Here is an 11864-nt window from a genome sequence, read left to right as displayed (position 1 = left end):
GACTATAATCAAAGTCACAGTCAACATGCCTTCATCCTGGGCCGCTATCCAGAAGAGAAAAACAGAAAGGTTTTGTATTGATTCTGATAGGATGAAATATTTCAGGGAGAAACTTCCTGTGATGCTGTTCATATTTGTAATGAAACCATTTAAGATTGTGCAAGAAACCTGAAAGTTATATGTCTGCTGTCAGGAAAACAGAAACATCAAATATGATTAAACGCCTTTTGGTGAACGGCCTAAAAGTATATACGAAAGAATTAAGGATGTTCAAGAGATTTTGACATGGTTACAACATTTTCAAGGGATATAAAGATGAATACGAGCTGAGATGATGTTCCGATCTGATTTTAAAATACAAGCCAGTGTAGCAGCATCTCTAAAAAATAGTCTGACTATTTTTCTGAGATTCTACTGGGAATGTAAGAATGGAAATGTATCCTACGATGTCACTTTTAACAGGAAACGTGTGACCAGAGAATATTACACTCGGATGAAAAACTCTCGAAGCTCTCTGCATACAATGAATCGGTGTCCTAAAAGGTGTTTAATGTACCAGTATTCATACCAATATTTAAGCTTCTCAATTGGATTCTAGAAGAAATCCGGACCTTTGATGCTAAAATCCGAAAAATATCAAACACCACAAAAATATTCATATTTACAGTGGTATTAACACCATCTCTGCCTAAAACAAAAACAAGGAGATTAGGGCTTAAGATCGATTCAAACAGCCTCTGAATGTCACATCAAAGCTCTTGGACACAATTTAATCACCAGGTGCTGAAGTGCATCCAAGAACGATTATTTTATACGAGGCACAGGCGTTAAACTGTTCTTGCCACTGCACACACGCATGTGCGCAGACGAGAAGATATGCGTGGCTATAAATCATCAAATGATAGTAAAATAGATAACCTGAGTAGTCTACCTTGAATCAACAACTTGTCTAATAATAAATCTCACTGTAAAGGCTATGATTTCTCGAAACAGGAAAGAGCAACGAACAACATGATGCACAAAATCGCATCACCACATTATAAATTACCTAAAAACGTCATCATGTTACTTTCGACACTTACCTTCAGCATTCGACTCCCAGCAAAATCTTAGCAACATCATCGTGACATACAATGTCTCTCAGGCAGTTTTAAACTACTAAATTCCAACTTTCTCCAGGTCTGATCACCACAATTTTTTTTCAGAAACAGAGAGAGACAAAGTGGCAGTGACTTTATTTATCGACCTTGAAAGCAAGCTTGACCTCGACACGATTTGAATTCAAAGCACAGAGAATACCATAAGGCATTCTATCCGGTGCTCTCTCGACTCTAACCATTGACCATTATCTACAGGTGTAGTCGCCAAAACACTTTGCAATATAATTTCTACAGTCATTTTACAACAGATTACATCTTAAATTAAAACATTTAAATACAAAGAAAGATAAGAAATAAACGAAAGATAAAAAAGGGAAGAAAGGAAAAAAATGGGGTGGGTAAAGCAGAAGATGAAGGGGGAGAGGACGATAGGCCACACACCCCCGCCTCAGTAATGACTGTGGTGGCGTTGCTGCAGAGAAAGGCCTGGGACACTCACTTGTTGAAACGATAATCCGATCAGTGGCGGCGGCGGCGGCGGCGGCGGCGGTGGTGGTGGTGGTGGTGGTGGCTGCGGCGTTGTGGGGAGGGGTTGTCGTTGTCGTGGAGGTGGTAGCGGCAGTGGTGTTGGTGGTGGCGAAGCTGGTCGTGATGATGGTAATGGTGGTGGTGGTGGTGGTGGCGTTACTTGTAGGTTGTTTTTCTGTTCAGGCACATAATTTTCTGAGTTATGCTAGAGTTGTCCCCCTTACATCAAGAGCTTAAATCTTAATTTTGATATTTTCGCAAGACCAGGTTCCGCATAGAGATTTCGTTTCGCGGTCGAGTGCGGTATCAACGTTAATGTCTTGTCAGGAATGGATGGACGTCAAAACATCATTTTTTTCCCCCTTTTGCTGACTGTTTTTGTACGGTAAATCAATTTACTTTTATCTTCATTCTGCTTCAAGTAATCGGATGTTGGGTACAAACGTTACAGGGACCAATCAATCACGTTGAAAATCGAAGTTAAATAAATACACCCGAGTAAGTTTATTTGTTATTTTTATTTTTTGTTTTACCTTTTTTGTTGGGTTTGCTTTCTTATGGATTTTTTTATGGATAAGCTTAACATGTTATACATACACACATCTGTAGAGTGACCCTTGGTTTTATACCAATAAAGTGCTTAGCAGTATAGGCAATTCGTCAGGCTCAAGTTAGCTACACCTGTGACCGACCGTAACTTTGAACTTCCTAAAAAATATATTACTGTTTAGAGTGACCTTTTCTTTTGTTTTTGTTTTGTTGTTTTAGATATATGAACAACTGACGATATATATATATATCCAATTAACTAAAGGCAGTTTTGTTTTGTTTGTGCTTTTCCCTCCGGTTTTTGTTCTATGTGTGCCATAAATATCGCCATCCGTTTAGAGAAAAATTTGTAGTTTAGAATCAGTAGTTCTTTGACTGCTATTTCTAAATTTTCAGTATGTTGGAGAAGCAACTCAATGCTAATCCCTGTATATTTATGATGATAAATGGTTTTACCGATATATGTTTTTCATACTGAACTACTTGGCAAAATTGTTAATTATTAATTCTATTACTAATTGACGATTCCCTGCCCTTATTCTTGTATATTATTCTTGTATATATATATATATATATATATATATATATATATATATATATATATATATATCTGTGTGTGTGTATGAATGTGTATGTATATATATATACGAGTGGGTGGACAAACGAAAGGGCACTCAACACATGTATTGGGTGTTACATGTATAGATCAAAACAGTTTGATTCACAATCCTTGGTACGACCCAAGGTGACAGCACATGGAATCTACGTCTCCACACTTTCTATTTATAATGACAAAATATGAACTACTATCGGAATTTACATACCATGGATAAGAATCATTTCTACCCATTCTGCACACCATTTTCCTTGAATAATGGAACTGCAACTATGACATCCTACATATATTTTTTTAAATTTTACTTTTATTCTCTTATTTCCCTTTATACTTCTTATTTCCATCCTTTTCCAAAATAATTCCTTATATTGAACAACAGGCGTTGGTTTGTTTACATCCCCGTAACTTGGCGGCTAGATACGAGGTACCATTAGAACGAGTGCCAAATATATTGTTCAAAATAATTACTGTTGTCGATTTGTTCGACTAGAAGCCCTTCGAGATGATGCTCCCACTGAGCGCAGTCCAAGGATTCAAACAAGTGAAACATAGAAGAAATACGCGCGAGCACATACACATGCATTCCTTTATTCCTTTATCTCTTTCAGTCATTTGACTGCGGCCATGCTGGAGCACCACCTTTAGTCGAACAAATCGAACTCAAGACGCATTCTTTGTAAGCCTAGTACTTATTCTATGGCAGAAGGAAAGGACTAAATGGATAGAACGGTTTTGGCCTTCCGAAATATCTATTTCGAAAAGTAAATTATAGAATAGCTGCTTGTTACGATGGTTTTGTATGAATATGCGAAGGCAAAGCAAAGAAAAGGTGACAGTTTTACTTTCAAGAAAGTTTGGACGTTCTCGAAGTCATTGATTCTGGAGCGGAGGATAGAAAGACATAACGGCAACATTGAGCAGGATTATCAAGAATCGATCTAACGAAAAATCGAACGAGCTCAGTTTGGTTCCACAGCAAAAGTCATAAGGGCTGCGGCGTTCAAAGTTACTGACGTTTGTTTGTTTGACAAACCCACGGGAAATAAACATTCCAATTAGCGAGCCGCTTATTTGAGAGAAATATTGGATATTTCAAAACTTTTGGGTTACTTGAATGCTCATACTAGTGTCAGGTGGCTGGAACGATCTTGTGACTGCTACGGGATAACAGCCTGAGTTATCTATAGTGAAACAGCTGATGTTCCAGGACAAAAAATTGAAAAGAGGAGAAATAAAGAAAATTATCTCTTTTTACACCATAGAACATTCAATACAGGTGAGACTGGTGGGCTTTTAGCTTATCGCGCTTTCACAGATAAAGGAGGGAGTTGAAAAGGAGGAAAGAAGTCAAACTGAGAAATCTTTTCCTTTTGTTTTTAGAAGATAAATAAAAGCAGGGAGATTTCAAAAACATTAAGTATCTTCCGGTTGAATATTATGCCAACTTTGATGACGAGAGAGATGTTGGCCGCTTGGCTCACTGAAAATAAAATTTAATATCTTAACTGTTGATAGACATTCGTCCTGTACATAATAAATTCCGCAGATAATGCTTAAGTGAAAAAGTGTTAAACAGATGATAGCAACAACAGCATAGTAGACAGAAAAGCATGAAATCATCATAAAATGTGTGAATAGGTTGCAAAAATAGTGATGAAACAGAGCAAAAATAGTGATGAAATTCAGGATTTGCAGAAATTGGATTTAAGTTTGGCATATTTTTTTAATGTAGACGGTTGTTGTTCGTAATGATAAAATCTAAATAACTGGGATATCACCGAGAGTTTTCACAAATCAGAAAAGAAGCGGAAAAGAAAAGAATGCTGGAAGTGGCTCTTCAACTCGGCAAAAATATAATTTTATCAGAAACTTAGTCAAGTATTGAAAGATTTACGCCAATTCTATTCTTCCTGCTCTTAGGTGTAGGGTTCCGTTTTTCATCACGTGACAGTAATTGAAAACTTCCTGTAAAAATGCTAAATCAGTTAAATCTAAAATAACCAGGGTCTTTTGTTGATTTTGTTTGTGTTGGGGAGTTTTTGTTTTTGTTTTTCTTATGCTTGTTTTGTTTTGCATTTTTCTTTGTCGAAACAGCACTCGTAACAAGTTCCATCAACCAATGCAGCACTACCAAAATAAAAGTTATCTTCTCGCTGATGTTGAGATTTTCGTACTAAAGAAGTGGTAAAAGTTCCGAACTTTGCATTAGGTTGTCGACATCCGGAATGGTGAACTAAAATACGTGTCAAGTAAATTGTCGGTAGCAAAACTATGACTTTCGTACTCGTCTGACATTGGCAAGAAAATCTTTTAGTAATGACCTCTTCTGTTATGTATTTAAGATAACTATCGCAATTGGGAAGTTCAAGCTTTTGACACAAATAATGAAATTATATCCAACTGTAAATAATATTAATATAGACAGAAAGAAAAAGAAAAGAATGATTGACAGACAGACAGACAGACAGACAGACAGGCAGAGATCTACTTATCTGAGAATGTACTGTGTGTGTATTAAAGGAGGTAAACTTTTTAGGCTGGTGGTGGAGGAAGGAGTACAGATGTTGAACGTAGAAACATTAAACGAAACAACTGATGGTGAATGAATTGAAAATGTGCTTCACACAACCTTGACACTTGAAGATGTTCCACAAAATAAACTCGATAGTATTCTAAGGAATGGATCGCCTAAAATGTCAGGAAAAATACAAGATTTATTGCACTTATAAAAGTGCTCCTAGCTTTTCAGAGGTTCTCTGTTCATTGCATGCATTTTAAGTGTAAAGATAAAGCATCTGTCCTTGATATTAAGTTCTTACATTTAAATGGAAAGACACATTTCAAAATTTTATTAAAGAATTCGGTGTTGGATATGAACTCATTTATGTCCTTCTCCATTGCTTTAAATTAGTTTGTGGATCTATTTCAGTTTGTAACTACTTTTCTTAAAGATAAATATCCTATCGCCAACAGGGAAATGATGAACGGATGCAAGATCTGATGTTCCTTTATGATGTAATAAATAATCAAAGAACTCTTAACTTGGATCTCCAAGCAAAGATAACACTGTTTCAGGTTTTAATGACGCAATTTTCATCTTTCAGAATAAAATAAGTTTTCAAAGAGACATATTTACAAGAAACTTGAGTCCCGTTATCAATCTCAATGTAAGAATAAATCCATTCCTGAAATTGAAATAAAAGACAACACACTGGAAGAATACAAAAATAGATTACAAGAATGACTTGATAATTTTCTAAACAGGATTAATAATTTAAGTCGAAGTTCCGTTTTGCTTTCTTCGGAAATTCATTCATGGTTGCTGATGGTCAACTTTCAAAACTCTGTTAGTAAAATGAATTGCTGTTGAAATGGAATTAATCCAATTACAGAAAAGCCTCTGTCGAACGATGTCCTATAAATCCCAGTTGGCAACTAAGTTCTAAGAACAAGTTCTAAAAATAGATACTCTTTACTAAAGAAAATTAAAGTGTGTCTCATCCCAATTGTAATTCACATCTCCCTGCTGGGAATTGCCGTTCTCTTTAATGAAGTTTCTCAAGTCGGACTATTGTGCAATTAACATCTGACCGAGTTAATTCCTAAAGATCTGGCAAAAATAACAGCGACATTTACAAATGACTCAGCCAAAACGAAGGTCAGTGACTTTAATAAGATGGGAGTTAAAGCATTTAGTTTTTTCCTAAAAAAAAAAAACGGCACAACTGTGAATCTGTAAGGAAGTATTTAATTAAAATGTATCTGATTTTATTGAGTTTTTTTTTTTGTTTATTTGGCTGTTTTGTTTTTGTTGTGTTTATTTCGGTGTCTTCTTTTTGTTGCTTTGTTTTGCTTTTTGTTTTGAATTCCGTATCTTTTTACAGATTTTCCACCAGCTTTTGACCAGATATTCACTAAGGAAACTAAACATCACAGTTTCCACCCACCACCCACACCCCGCCATTACTTGTGACAGTTTAATTTGGAAATAATGAAATGCAAATTCACATCGTTTTCTTGGATGTTTCTGTAATTCACTCCAAAGTTATATACACTCAGTACAGTTAAAAGTAATCGTCAGTCAGCATTCTCAAACAGCTTGGTGTGTGTGTGTATATATATATATATATATATATATATATATATATATATATATATATACAGAGAGAGAGAGAGAGAGAGAGAGAGAGAGAGAGAGAGAGAGAGAGTAAGTGTTGATTGGAAGATGGGTTCTCTGCATGTGCAAAAGACAGGATGGTTATGGTTGGAATAACTCAGAACATTGATCTGCTCGCTCATTTTGACTTAAGACTAAATAATATACTCACTCAACATTGCCCCCCCCCCAATACGGAACTGCAATCCCCCACCCCAATACCCATCGACTAAATCATTCCAACACCAAGCGATTCTTCTAAGATCCCCTCCTGATTCTTGGAGTTGTGTTGTAGTAAAATCCCCTCGTGATTCTTGGAGTTGTATTGTGGTATGTGTGTCGCATGTACGGATGGAGGTGGTGGTGGTAGTGGTGGTGGTGGTGGTGGTGGTGGTGGTGGTGGTACATGCGGTGGCGATGGTGAACTGGAATATTATTGATGATAAGCATTGGCGGTGTGGTGTTTTGTGGTATTGTGTTACATGACGTGAAATGCGGTGTGTCGTGGTGTGTTGCGATGTTTGGTTTAGGTTTGACGTGGTGGAGGACGGGTTGAGAAGCGGGTGGCGACGGGGTAGAAGTGATATAGAGGTTTATTAGTTAGGGTGTGTCGGTTGGGTTTGGGAAGGTGTTGGGGAAAGGAAGAAGTCAGTTTAGAACCAAAGAGTGGGCATCACAGACGCTAAACAGGATTTACTTGTTTAAAATATCAATAACTTCTTAAACACCACCATCATCATCATAGCCAACATTAACGTCACCATCACCACCGACACCAGGAACACCCCAGCCACCATCACCGACCGCACCACCACCACCACCTCTGCTTATAAGAGTGCCATAAACACCATCACCACCATTACTGTCAACATCACCACAATAACAACAACTTCTGCCATCATCACTGCCTCTCCCAGCGGCCTCATACTCAGTCGTCCCACCGCCCCACCGTCGTTCACTTAATCACACCAACACCGCCACCACCATCACCATCAACGCCGCCACTACAACACCAACACCACCACCGTATCACATCAGCTGCAACAATATCAACATTCAATCCCAGTAACCTAATTTTATTGACCCTGCTTTATAGTTAACTGTCAAATAGATTGTGTACTAACGGATGACTGTGACGGTGGCGGTGACGGTGGTGGAAGGGGGTAGCAAGAATGGTGGTGCTAGTGGTAGTGATGGTTGCAGGGGGTAGGGATGGCGGTAGTGGTGGTGGTGGTGGTGGTAGTAGGATTCGATCGGCCCACCAATATGCATCTGGTATCTAATTTATCGACCCCAAAAGGATGAAAGGCAAAGTCGACCTTGGCAGAATTTGAACTCAGAACGTAAAGACAGGAAATACCGCTAAGCATTTCGCCCGGCGTGCTAACGATTCTGCCAGCTCGCCGCCTTTAACTGTCACAATATAGAAACAGTTCTCATGGCACCAGCACACAATTTACAGATGCTCACATTTTATACATTTTCCGTGAATGTTTCATGGGTCCAGCTAGTTATTATTCAGCGTTAATTATTGCCTACTTTGGTAAGTTGTCATTGTGCTACTACATCTTTCCTTTGTATCACCTTTGCCTTCTATTCACATTAGTACTTTTGCTAGCATTAACACCATTACAACTACTTGTTGTTGCTGCTGTTGTCAGCGACAGTGCTCGCTCTGTTATGGCCTGTGTTGTAATTGCTGTCCTAATTATCATCATCTTCTTTGTTCAGATTATCTTCCGTACAGTCGATGGAGTGTTATTGTTGCCTTGACTGCTTGCCCATAGAGAAATGACAGGTCCTCGGTATGCTAGCTAAATTGCTGCTGCTGCTGCAATGTGTTGGGGTGGAGGAGGAGAGGATGTTGAATTTAGGGAGATGATCATATAGGCTGTTTAATTGGTCTATATATATATATATATATATATATATATATATATATATATACACATATATATATATATATATATATATATATATATATATATATATATATATATATATATATATATATATATATATATATATATATATATATATATATACATTCCAGGCGTGCGTATTCATAAACAGTACAAATCCCCGATATAAAACTCGTCATGATAGAAATAAAGATTATATGATAACACTCCATCTACTAGAAATACCAATCAAATCTCCTTCAAATCACACTCTGCGTATTAACACACACCGAATAATGTAGCTGTAGGTTGTCTACTCAGAAGTAAAAATGAGTAAAACGAATGATCACGGCTGGAAAGCCCTTGATAATGCGTTTGCTTCATCGGATCTAAGAGGTTAACCAACAACAACTTTTGTCATGATTTCCGAACAGGATATAAAAGAAAAAAACATATCATAATTGGGAGTTATTTAGTACAATGAATTTCGGTGAAATGCAACTTATGTTAATTAAACGATAGTTTTATATCTGTGGAAGACTTCTCTTTCGTATGGGATAGGGGAATTTTAAGTGGAGAATATTTTTGTTTTAGTTTTGTTTTTGTAATTTGTTTTAATTGACATCAATGGAATAATGATGACATCACTCTTTAAAGCATTAACACATGTACATTGATACCCTAATTATGAAAGCTCAACAGTTACTTGACCTGCCAGAAATAGCAACCAAATCTCCCCCAAATCACACTGTCTTGAAAAGGATTTATATATTGGACAATGTAGTCCAGTATAAACTATGCCTGAATGAAAGACAGAGCAGTCACGCCTTTGATCAGATGTTGTCTATATGAGAGCTGACCCGGGGTTAAACAACAACGAAAAGCATATTAAATAATGTAGCCATTATTACGTTTTTGGTAATCAAGTAAGCTAAAACTTCTTTATATCGTATTCATAAACAGCACAAATCCCTGATATAAAAATCGCCATAACAGAAATAATTATCATAGAATTCCAAAAAAATAATCAGATTCAGATAATAATCCTTTCTAATACAGGGAAAAAGACTGAAATTTTGGGGAGCGGGATAGGCGATTACATCGACCCCAGTACTCAACTTATTTTCTCGACTCCGTAAGGATGAAAAGCAAAGTCGACCTCGGTGGTGTTTCAACTCAGCACGTAACGGCAGACGAAATACCGCTAAGCATTTCGCCCGGCGTGCAAACGACTTTGCCAGCTCACCACCTTACCAAACACACAAATAATGCCCTAATCCTAATCTCAGCTGATATCTGTTTCTTGGTTATGCCGTCGCCGACTAAACCGGCAACAGAACATTAGTGCGTACAGAATGAATGGATAAGCCAACTGGGCAAATAGATAATGCATGTCCACTACGAATGGATTAACTCAACGAGGAGTCAACAACCAACCATCAAATCTACAAATGGAGTGAGATCCTATGACTCTCTTGGTTACTCCTGCTCCCGGTTGTCTACCTCAGATGTATAGGCCTTTTACCCAGGGACACCCAAACGAGAAAAACTCCTTAATAAAAGTGGAATACATCCAAGGTTGTTTAAATCAGGTCAACATTATTATTATTATCTCTTCTTTTATATTGTCTGAAATGACAGACACGTGTCATTACAAGATTATACTCTATCTGAATGAAATACGGAATGGCCACGTATGGACAGTCTTTAAACGTAGTCTTTAAACAAGGAAAGATACATTGGCTAATGTTATTCTAGATACACTATGTCAAAATGATGTACAATAGACAAGGCTGCAGTGTGAGGACTTGGATGGTGGAAAAACCTATCGAAGCACGAGAGAAGTTGCTTGAAACCCGTATAAGGGATGAAAAAAAAAAAACTTCCCCACATGCATAATTACCTGCAGCGTATGATAAATAATTGCATTCTACAATCTTTATTGAACATTTGCCTCGAATTTGAAACAAAAGACACAAGCACAAACACAGGCGCGCGCTCTCACACAACCGTGAATAGTGCCAAGACTAATGGTGTACCACTTTCGAAATAATCTAACGCCACAACAGTGTAATTCTAATGCAATTTTTACGAATTTTTGGCAAGTCCATGACTTTCTTGTGGGAAACCAAGCTGTTCTAGACCAATGCCGCTATTTTTTTTCCATTGGAATCTAAAACAATATTTCACTTTATTATATAACAAGACATCGTCTATTTATGTTGAATGGATTTCTACAAAGGAAAGTTTTTTTCACTTTCCTTCTCTGATATTTTATTTTCTTCGGCACCAAATACTTCATAATGCTGCCATATTCTACAGCTATTACATTTCACGAAGTAAAAAACGTTAACTTAAAATAAACAAATATTAAAACATAAAAATTAAGTTTTTTGTTTAACTACATACACATACACACACGCACACACATACCTATATATATATATATATATATTACTCTTTCACTTGCTTCAGTCATTTGACTGCGGCCATGCTGGATCACCGCTTTTAATCGAACAAATCGACCCCAGGACTAATTCTTTGTAAGCCTAGTACTTATTCTATCGGCCTCTTTTGCCGAACCACTAAGTTACTGGGACATAAATACACCAGCCTCGGTTGTCAAGCAATGGTGGGGGGAAACACACACACACACACACACACACAAACATATCTATAATTCTTTCCCCCTCCTTTCTCTCCCTTTCCTTTTTTCTCTCTCATCCCTTCTCTGATTCTTTTTTCTCCTCTTCACCGTTTTCTATCTGTCTCTCCCTCTTCCTCCTTTACTCTCTTGTTGCTCACATGTTACCATCGTGCATCTTTTTTCCACACGCATTCATCTTTCTTTAATTCCGGTTTGTTGCACAGACCAGACGTATTCTTGTCTGTCTCCACCCCTGTCTTTTCTCCTGTCAAAGAATGTTGCTCAGCGTTCGCCACCATACCCCGCCTGGCTTGGCAGCGCTCACTATTTGTTTCGCTGTCCTGTTTTTGTTACTAACTTTGACCCT

At 37.5% G+C, this 11864-nt stretch overlaps 1 protein-coding gene and 1 long non-coding RNA gene across 2 annotated transcripts in view; both read left to right on the top strand.

Moving 5' to 3' along the window:
- Positions 1–1901: 1901 nt before the first annotated feature.
- Positions 1902–6564, top strand: LOC128250791 (uncharacterized). Its single transcript, XR_008266774.2, has 2 exons — positions 1902–2126; positions 4888–6564. It is a non-coding gene; the product is annotated as an uncharacterized LOC128250791 (long non-coding RNA).
- A 1029-nt stretch (positions 6565–7593) lies between these two features.
- Positions 7594–11864, top strand: part of LOC106869082 (uncharacterized) — a 29377-nt gene continuing 25106 nt past the window's right edge. Inside the window, exon 1 of the mRNA XM_089341270.1 lies at positions 7594–8492. The gene's annotated coding sequence lies outside the window, so the exon portion shown is untranslated. The remainder of the gene's footprint in view (positions 8493–11864) is intronic.

Source organism: Octopus bimaculoides, chromosome 24 (genome assembly GCF_046866305.1).
Source record: "Octopus bimaculoides isolate indiv1 chromosome 24, ASM4686630v1, whole genome shotgun sequence".
Classification (NCBI taxonomy): Eukaryota; Metazoa; Mollusca; class Cephalopoda; order Octopoda; family Octopodidae; genus Octopus; species Octopus bimaculoides.
The sequence above is the reverse complement of the archived record's forward strand: the minus strand, read 5'-3'. Positions and strand labels throughout refer to the sequence as shown.